The sequence below is a fragment of the Mesocricetus auratus genome, unplaced genomic scaffold (genome assembly GCF_017639785.1).
Source record: "Mesocricetus auratus isolate SY011 unplaced genomic scaffold, BCM_Maur_2.0 Super-Scaffold_100003, whole genome shotgun sequence".
Taxonomy (NCBI): Eukaryota; Metazoa; Chordata; class Mammalia; order Rodentia; family Cricetidae; genus Mesocricetus; species Mesocricetus auratus.
This window is the reverse complement of record NW_024429188.1, coordinates 85,168,554-85,179,201: the sequence shown is the minus strand read 5'-3', so window position 1 is coordinate 85,179,201 and position 10,648 is coordinate 85,168,554. Positions and strand designations below refer to the sequence as shown.

At 39.8% G+C, this 10,648-nt stretch overlaps 1 pseudogene; it reads right to left on the bottom strand.

Moving 5' to 3' along the window:
* Window positions 1–4,842: 4,842 nt before the first annotated feature.
* Window positions 4,843–8,732, bottom strand: LOC101831025 (annotated as a pseudogene).
* Window positions 8,733–10,648: the final 1,916 nt, after the last annotated feature.

Below are 10,648 nucleotides of genomic sequence, written 5' to 3'. Positions count from 1 at the left end.
TAAATATTTACCAATTCAGAAAGAAAGAGCACATATTTCTTCTGCCTGGCATTCCTTTGACTTGTCTAGGGGTTCCTATTTATTGCCTGGTGATGAAATCCATGACCAGGGAGAAGGTGCTATGGGAGCACAGAGCAACAACAGCTGCAGTCACTGAGCAATGATGGTTTGTGTGGTGGAGGGATGTGGACTGTGGCTGGGATGTGTAGGTTAGTTCTCTGTTCTATGAAGAAAAAAGTCAAACAATGGGAATTCTAAGATATAGTTCATCTGGGAGAGGTGGGGGTTACACTAGGGGCCAGTGTTGTCATACTGCCTGGAGGCAGCCCCTAGTGTCACCAGAAAGGAAATGACAACACTTTGGACAAGAATAGAAGGACAGATAAAGATCTTCTTTGGCTGGGTTGAGGAAGCCTGTAATGGCTCAGAAGAGGCCAAGGTCCTGCCTCACAGCCAGTTCTCACTTATTATTGTGCTTCATGACGTTTCCTTACACTGCACCCTCCTGTGATGTGTGCTTCATAATGGACCTAACCATGAAAAGCTGCTTTGTTCTGTAGCTTTCTCCTCTTCACAGACCATGTGGCCTGCAGTATCACGGATGGCATGACAACAAAACCACTTTCTTTCTGTGTATCTCTCAAGATTCTGAAAACAACATGGAAGGCAATGGAACAGTCTGCACCACTCTTGAAGCAAGATGAATATATAATTCTGAGAAGAACCCTTAGAGACATCAATGAGGTACAGAAAGAGAAAATGGTACATGGAACTCCTTTGATTGTTCTTCCCATCCTGTTAGTTACTGCAAAGTTGCTGAGAAAATGGAGCTTCAGTAATAATGGGAAAACACATGTTAAGTGTCAGTAGATTATATACATTGGTGTACTTTTTAAAATAATTCCTTTAATAGTTGTTTATTTGATCATGTTCACCTCATTCTGCCAACTCCTTGCAGATCCACCGTCTCTTGTCTACTTACCCAACTTCCTGTCCTCTTCCTTTATTAAAAAAATAAATTCCAATTTGTGCTGTCCATATATTCTTAGGATATGGTTGACCTCCAGGGGCTACAATCTTAAAGAAAAGTGAGTCACATTCTTCCTGTGTATATTACAGAGGTCTCTAGACCTATGTAAGACACAGGAAAATGGAGAAGTTGGTATGAAGTAAATATCAGATGCTGTACTAGTTCTCTGAGATGTTTTAAAAGATTCAGAACTGCCAGCCAGTGGTGGCACACGTCTTTAATCCCAGCACTCACGAGGCAGGGGCAGGCGGATCTCTGTGAGTTGGAGGCCAGCCTGGTCTACAGAGCTAGTTCCACCACAGCCAGGACTGTTACACAGAGAAACCCTGTCTCAAAAAAAAAAAAAACAAAAAACAATAAAAAGGCTTAGAGCTGTAAAGCAACACTTCCTTATTTCTCAGGATTGCTTTCCTGTTTCTTTTCTGTTATTTTCACTTCTTTGTCTATCACAGCCCCACTTTCCCAGCTGTGCTTCCCATCTGGAAAGCAATGAGCATCTTTCATATTGGAAAATGATTTGACTTCACTGGTAAGAATTTCTCACAGCATGAACTCTTTAGTTTCTATAGCTATCACGAGATTCCGAATGCTGGACAGAGACTATAGGAAGAGCTAACTTTCTTGACTGTTCACTATGTCACAGTGTCTATGGCCGGTCCTTCCTGTTTCTCATCCCATCCAGTCTTAACACTAGCATGATTTTTAAGCTCAATGAGGCAATTTGTCTGAGTCAACACATGGTAAGGCAGTAGAGTGGGGATTCATGTTTAATAGTCTGACTTAGCTTCATTGCCTGCTATTTTTTCTTATAGTCTTTGTTGTTGTTACACATGGCCAGATGGAAACAAAGAAAGTATGATAGTACGGGGAATCTTCATGTGTCCATTACCAAGCCTCAACAATAACTAACTTATTGCCAGTATTATTTCATTTATGTCCTTCTCAAGGACATAATCCTATCCAAGATGCACAGTATATATCTTTCTATTGTAATATTTCCATAAACACCTTCAAATGACAATGGATTCTTAAAAAATCAGCTAGAATACTACAATAGATGTCATGTTTGAAACTTCTCAACTGGGCACAGCAGTCTTGAAGTTCATGGTTTCTCTCCGCAATATGCTAAACTTGAGTAGTGTGGATCAGCTTTCTCTCCCTATTTAGCACTGTCTTGGACAGGAAACAAAAGTTCAAATAAGCACATAACATGACAGCAGCAAAATGAAAATCAGATATCTACTGGAATGGCTCTCTCCTTATACCCAGAGACCCAGAGCAAGAAGGCCACCTCTTCCTTTGGGAAGGAAGGAAGTGAGCCTGTTAACAACAGGAAGAAGTCCATTTAACCAGGCTAACACCTGGAAGAAGGAAGATCTGTCTGAATTTTTTTCCTCAAGTGCTCACTGATAAAGGCAAGGGTGGTTTTTGTGAAGCTACAAGAACATTGGTGATGTTTTAAACAAAATTGTCACATATAGTAATGGGATTTCAAAATGCCATCCACATTTGCAGCCTTAATTTAACAACAACCGTCATCGTGTCATTGCTGTGAAAGACCTGAGTGGACTTCACAGCATTTAAAAGGAGAGCACTGCTTCGGTGGGGCCGAGAACTGACTTGGCATTAACCATGGTTCATTATTTCCTCAAATTCCCATGAGAAAGTTGAAACTAACTTAGTAGGATCCCTAAAATTTGGCTGTTACATGCCTACTTAGTAAGTAAAATAAAACCCAATGGGACACAAAATGCCCTATCTTTCTAGCTGTTCAGATGAGGAAACAATGTCACTGGCATTTTAGAAGCTTCATGAGTTAGACTGGAGCATCGAGAAGGGCACTTGGGTATCTTTCTTCAACTTCCTTTGGACAGAGAGATAAGATCCACTGACTTTCAAGACACTGGATGAATGAACTCACTGCTCTATACTACACTGTCACAGCCGGGAAAAGTTAGACAAAAGTTTATCAGTGTCTATTTTCTGTCATCTTCCTCAAACAGGCTGTGGATTTTCCTGCCGTTCCTATATTGTCCTCTCCTGTGTTTACCCACACTATTCTTTCATCTATGCTCTAGCCTCCCTAGTAGCTCTTACAGCAACTTTCCTGACCTTTCCAGCACTGTACCCACATCAGTCTTTAAAAAGAAAGTGAGCCATCGGCCCGCTTGCATTGCAGCAATTTCATTAGTCTCTTTAAAGGTTGGCATGATGCTTATAATTAATTTATGTTTTCATTTAATGTTCTTTTTATTTATTCTTTGTGTCTTTCACATCATGCGTCTTGGTCCCATTCATTTCCCATGCCTGTGTATCTGCCCTCTGCCCTTGTAGCAATCCCCCTCCCGCCCATAAAATCTAAGAGAAGAAAGAAAAAGATAAAAGAAAAAACGGGGAAGTGCTGGGAAGGTACACGTAGACCAAGTGCAGTCTTCTACTGTAAAAGCAAAGTATCATTTTATGGGTTTGGGTGTGTGCAGTCACATGTGCACATGTATAGGCCACAGATCAATGCTAGGTGTCTTCCTCGATCTATTTCCACTTCATGTTTTTGAAATGGGGTTTTTACATAACATGGAGGCAGTCTATTCAACTAGACTAGTTTGCCACCCACTTCTAGGAATCTTCCTGTCTCTGCCTCTACAGTGCTGAGTTTAAAGGCTTTTTTGGAGTTCTGGGCTTCAAACTAAGTTCCTCATGCTCACACTGCAGACACTTACTGAGTCATCTCCCTAGCCCCAGTTTTATAAGGTCATGTCTTTTGTTTGCCTGTTTTGCTATTTTTGTTTTGTTTTTTGTTTGTTTTGTTGTTTGTTTGCTATTTTGTTTTTTTCTTTTCTCTTTCCTTTATTTTATTTTTGAGACAAGGACTCATAGTCTGGACTAGCCTTGCATTTCCCAGATACCCCAATTGCTGGCATTGTAGGTGTGCATCACCATGACTGGATGCAAGAGATTAATTCATTTTTTATTTTTATTTGTGGAAGAAATTATTAATTTCATCAATTTTAAGTATACACTTCAGTAGTGTTAAGTATAATCTTATTGTATTCCAGCATCTCTAGTACTCTTTTGTTGTGGAAAATTGAAACTAGTATCTTCCAAACCACTCCCCATTTCCTTCTTTTTTGTATCACCCAGGAAGAGTTTTTTGGTTTTTGTTTTTTTTAGTATTTCTACGAATCTTCCTACTTTATATTCCACATGGACCTAAAATTACATGCTAATTGATTCTTTTGACTGTCTTATTTCACCTATCATGATGTCTTCAGGGTTCATTCTGTTGTAATATGTGACAGAAAAAAATTTCTTCTAACATTCAGAATAATATTCTATTGTGTGAATGCACAATATTTTTGTATTGATTTGTCCAATGACATTTAGATTATTTCTACCACTTGGCTACTATACATAGTGCTTTTAAGAAGGTGATTATGCAAATATATGCTAAAGAATCTGATTTCAGTTCTTTAGAGGAATATATCTAGACATGATTTTCTTAATTTATTTTATTCATATTTTTCTCTCTTTTTACCCTAAAGTCCTGTGGCATATATATTATGGCCTCCAGCTTGGTGTTTCTGTTTTTGGAGTGTTTTTTGTTTATTTAATTAGCATTCTCCTCTGGAGTCTTCATCCATGACATCTTCCTGACTGCTTCCCGTTTGGTGGCTTCTTTTAGGGCATGGATTATACCACATTTCTTGTTCAAGTCTGGACAGTGGAAAATAGACTCTCATCTTGGGAAATCCTCAGATCAACAGTAGAAAACACATTCCCATGAAGCAGTGAAGACAGCAAGGTTCACGTGCTCAGGAGCCTGGTTCTGCAGAAGCAATAGCTAGGTTGGCATTTCTCTCTGCCTCTAGTTTACAAACAAGCTGTACTATCTCAGGATGATTGAATTTTCCAGCTGTGGAATCAGAGAAGTCTTGAAGCCTCCCGGGCGTGTTCTTCATGTCTTATACTTTGATGCCTGAAGGGTTATTTCACACTGGTCCAGCTGCTTCACAAATCTGGCTTCTGTAGTAGATTGGGTGTAATACTCTTCCCAGAGTTCATATAGCACCTTCTTGGGGTCCTCTGGCAGCAGCTGGGTTATCTGCTTTATAGCCTTCTCTTCTTGCTTATGCTTTTCTTCTTTGGGGATGTTATATGCTAGTGGTATGTCTCTAACAATGCACTCTGCCTTATCGTGAACCAGGGCTAGGTGTATTCATCAATCCTTGTTAAGGTGGTCATCTCTGGTCACTATAGACATAACTGTCATCTGATACATGTGATCTGACACACTTTCTGACTTTTCCCCATTTCTGTATACCCAGTCCATCAGTGGGACTCTCTTGAGCTGCAGAAAACCAGCCAGCCACCCCAAACCCAACAACCAGCTACATAGCCAGAAGAGGTCGAGGCCATGCTGGAGTGCACCTGAACCGAGCTTAGTGTTTCTATGGGGTTCCTGAGTGTGCAAACAAGTGGGTCTGAGTCTCTGTGTCTATATTCGTTTCTTGTGCCTTTTCTTAGGCTCTTTTCCTTCTGTTTGTTTTGTCCTATTTTGGTATGTTAATTTTGTTCTATTTTATTGTGGTTTTTCCTTATTATTACCCCCTAGAAGTCTGTTTATTTTCCAATGAGAGACAGAAAGGGAATGGATCTGTATGGGAGGGGAGGTCGGAAGGAATAGGAAGGAATAGAGGGAGGGTAAACCATTATCAGGATATGTTATGTGAGGAAACAAATTTGTTTTCAATAAAGGAAAAAATTAAAAAGAAATGGAGTTTGGATAACAAGACAGGCAGCCTCCTCTAGGTCTCATTACCAGAAAGTGCTTCCTTGTTTTGTCAGAGGTTTATGACCAGCTGTGTGCGGACAATCTTCAGTCTATAGTTAACGAAAATCCTAGACCAAAACCACATAAGCAGCACCTTTATCTGAGAATATAATGCTATAATCCTATGTGTAAAGAGAATGCTTTTTACAAAGAAATAAATTATCAACAAGTTAAAAAATATTTTCACTGTTTTCTGTACTCATTTACAGGCCCAGAAGAGACTCGGGATTTGCTGTTCCCAGCTGAGTCAACTGGCACACTCTTCAGGAAAGCAATTTGCCACCATGCATCAAGGTTCTCAAAACAGCTTTAGAGTCTGATTTAGTAATCCTGTTTCTGGATATCTATCCTATTAGATGTGATTTTCATAGATCACACAGCAATTCTTTATCTTATGTTTTGAGGTTAGAAACAATCTTGTTTCACATGTCAATCCTAGCTCCCTCTTCCTCCCCTCCTTCTCTGCCCTCCCCCCCAGGTCCCCCAGTCCTCCACCCAATCTCCAGTCGGATCCCCAAGTAGAGTGAGGCACTCCATGGTGGATCTCCAGTAATTGTTATTTCATCCAGGGCAGGGCCTAGGCTCTCCCCCCAAGAGTCCCGGCTCAGAGAGCCTCCCATATTGTGGCATGGGCACTCAAAGTCTATTTGTACGCCAGGGATAAATACTGGCCAAGACCCCATAGATTACCTAGACCTCCTCACTGGTACCCACATTCAGGGGGTCTGGGTCAGTCCCATGCTTTCCACACAGCCATCAATCTGGAGTCCAAGAGCTCCCCCTTGTTCAGGTCAGCTGTTTCTGTGGGTTAAACTACCATAATGTTTTCTAGAGTGGTTGATTCATTTTTATTTATTTGTGTCTGTGTTTGCATATATATATATATATATATATATATGTGTGTGTGTGTGTGCTTATAAACCATAGAAGCTATTGTCTGATCTACTGGAGTTGGAGTTAAAGATGTTTGGGTACCACCTTACGAGTATGCTAGACCTCAAACCCAAACACTGTTAACCACTCAGACACTAGACTGTCTTTTCCCTTTTTTGTTTGCAGCCATTGAGCTTTTCTAAACCTTCTACTTCCACCAAAATGTGTAGATTACAAAAATGTCCTGCAACACCCTGAATTAAAAATAGTTTCGGACCTGTAAAAGTAATCTGAAATTGAAGTACCATGCTCTCCTCCTCCAGATAAAGTTTTATTGGAATGTAGCTATTTAGAATCATTTATATGCAATCTTTGATTATTTTCACTATAACAGTAAAGCAAAGTAGCAGGTGCAACACAGACTATATAGTGGTCTTTTACTCCTCATGCTACTGCATAGTGAGCAACAAGTTTCAGGGATAAATTTATAAACCCATAGCAGTTCAAGAATCACACTTATTTCCATGCTATAACCTCTTTTTCACACAATTACTTGTACATACACATTATATCTTTTAACTAAAATTGACCCCAGTTATCATGTTTTAGACAAATTGAATATAAATTATTTGGTTATGTAAATAGGCAGTGTATTAGTCACTTTTTCCCAGCTGCATTACCAAATCCACAAAAGATCCGATTAAAGGGAGAGAGGGTTTTTTCAGATCGTGATTTTGGTAGGTTCAGTTCATGACTGCTTGGTCCCATGCATCATGGCAGCAGGGAACATTTTACAGAGGAGTTCCTTGAGGAAAGAGCCAGGGGTGGCAGAGGGAGGGAGACAGAGACACAGAGAGAAAGAATGAATTGGGTATAACCTTCCAAACCATAATTCCAGTGACCTATGTCCTGCTAGTTACCCAAATAATATCACCAGCTGTGGACCAAGTCTTCAACAAATGCACTTGTGAAGCCTGTCAGAATTGAGTTATAGACAATGTCTTAACATATTAATTATGCAATGACACTAGAGTTATAGGGTGCTTCAATAAGTAATTCAATGTTATTGTGGTAGTTTGAATGCAATTGACCCCCATAATCTCAAAGGGAGTGGCACTATCAGGAGGTGTGACTTTGTTGGGGTCAGTATGGCCTTGCTGGAGGAAGTGTGTCACTGTGGGGGTGGGCTTTGAGGTTTCCTAGTCTCGGTATACCGCCAAGGATCTCAGTCAATTTCCTATTGCCTGCAAGATGTAGAACTCTCAGCTATTACTCTAGCACAATGTCTTCCTCCATGCCTCTATGTTCCCTATCATGGTGATAATGGATTGAACTTCTGAAACAGTAGAGTCCCTCAACTAAATGTTTTCCTGATAAGAGTTGTTGTGGTCATGGTGTCTCTCACAGCAACAAAAACCCTAAGACAATTATTAGACTAGGCACGCTTCAAATTTTTAATTAACTCACAGGAAAACAATGATCAGAAAAATCAGAATATTTAAAATGGAGTATTTCATCAAGTAAAATTTTCTCACAAATGAAAGAAAAAGAGGCTATCACTAATATGACTCTCCAATGGCTGCTTTATTAGCATTGCAAGGGAATCTGTATGCTGATGGTAGATTAATTAAACCAAGCTTGGCTGTAACGGTTATAGAAATGTATCCAGAGTATATTAACTTACTTAGAAATTATTAATCTAGTGGTAGGAACAATGGTACAAAAATGAATTTAAGACAATGGGAACACCAACAAGTATCAATTAAAATACAAGTAATGAGGGCCCACCTGCTAGAAAGGAAGAACAAGTACGTGGTCGTGAGAAGGAAGAGATAGAGATGTGGAGAGAGGCAGAACTGGAGATGCGAGGCAGTAAGCTCCAGGCTGATATGAGAGGCCTACACTGCCACTTAAGCCTGTGCTGATATCCAGGCATTCGCTGCTGTCAAGGGTCATGGCTGAGGCCAAAGTCTTGGTGTAGCTGGGGTCTGCATTCATTTCTTTGGCCTAAGTTACCACTGAAAGCCAAATCTCATGTCTATTGTCTTTGCTGCCACCTGAAGCCATGTTGATGTCTAATGGTCATGTTGCTGCCAGGGAACATATTTATATGAGTGGGCATGGTGTTGTCCTGGCCCATACTGCCTCTGAGGGTCTTGTCTGGGTCAGTGTTCCTACTGCCAGAAAACAAGTGGAGGCCCATGAACTATGCTTTTTTTCTAACCAGCTTTCCTAACTGGAATTATCCTGTTTCTCTTTAACTACATTTTACTGCTGGACTTTTCCCCTTTCTTTATTCTAATGTGTCTTTCTCTCCTTCTTAGTACATGGCTAGCTGTGTGGCTGGATGTCCAGCCCATGTCATTTTCCTCTCATCCCTTCCTCACTCCTCTTCTCTAGATTTCTCCTCCTATTTATTCTCTCTGCCTACCAGTCCTGCCTATTTCCTTCCCCTGCCTAGCTATTGGATTTTGGGGGAAGTCTTTTGTACATATGTTTCTCTTATTGGTTAATGAATAAAACACTGTTGGCCAATAGTGAAGCAATTTAGGTGAGACTAGGAGACAAGGAGGATTCTGGGAAGTGTAGTAAGAGAGAGGTCGCCATGTGATCCAGGGAGGAGAGGATACATTAGATGTTCTTGGTAAGGTAAGACCATGTAGAAATACATATATTAGTAGTTATGGGTTAATACATAAGATAGAGCTAGCCTATAAAAATCCTAGTCCCTGGTCAACAGATTATAATTAATATAGTGTCGCATGTGTTATCTGGGGTCTCTGAGATGACTGCAGAACCAGACAGGAACACTGCAACAATTGACCATTCAGATCTTTATTAGACCAATCACATGTTTTGGTCAGGTAAATTCACACAAATTTACAGAGTTAAACAAATGCAACATAAAAGAATGCAACATATCTTTGCATCATTAAACAAATATTCCACAGCGCAAATGAATGTAACACATTTTAAACTGATATTCCACAACACTAAACAGTGATAAAATTGTACAATATCGTCTTTGGCCTCTTGAAGTAAAAAGTCACAAATACATACTATCTTGCCTAACTACTACTGTAGACAATTATGTGATGACCATTTCAGTCTTACTGGAAAACATTTGCCCCTGCCAATGGAAGCCTAATGTTCATGACAATGATCAAACTATTAAAACTATTCTACTTTAGGGATTCCTACTCATTCACTGAATGACTCTCCTTGCTCCATTAGATGGGGATGGATGTTTCCCCAATTGTTTAAGATTCTTAATCTCTCTGTCATAACCAACCTACTATCATTGAAGGTCATTACTTTAAATAATATTTTGATGGCCCATACTGAAATATATTCTGAGGATAGTGTGTGGTTCAGGACTCCCATTCAAGGGATAGGATCTAGGTTTTCAGTTGCACAACCACAGATCTTGCTACCAACTTCTGCTACTGTCACCTTTGTATGCCTGCATTGAGTAACATGATGTAAGGAATCCCCATAAAGATATCACCCAGTGATGAACTGGAATAGATAAGTGTCTAGAGAGCTATTAACTTTGTAGCCTCCAGTTACCTCTGTCTTTGTTTATAAGAGCAGTTATTTAGACATTACAGATGTGCTGACTTACTAAATGCTCTTTGGGGGAGTATAAACTTAACAATTCAGCAGTATCTAATTCAGTAACTATGCTCCTCTAAAACCACTCTGGTGAAAGTCAATTTTAGTAGACCTAGAGAGGGCACATAATTTGCTTTTATAAGCTTTAATGGGCTGAAGTGACTCAAACATTGGCAGCATATGTGGCAAATGACTTTAAATTCTTACTGTTTCTCTAGTAGTTACACATTTTATCCTAGTAGTTGGGCTCACAGTTTAAAGAACAAATATACAATAAAATGGATATCAAATATAAAGAC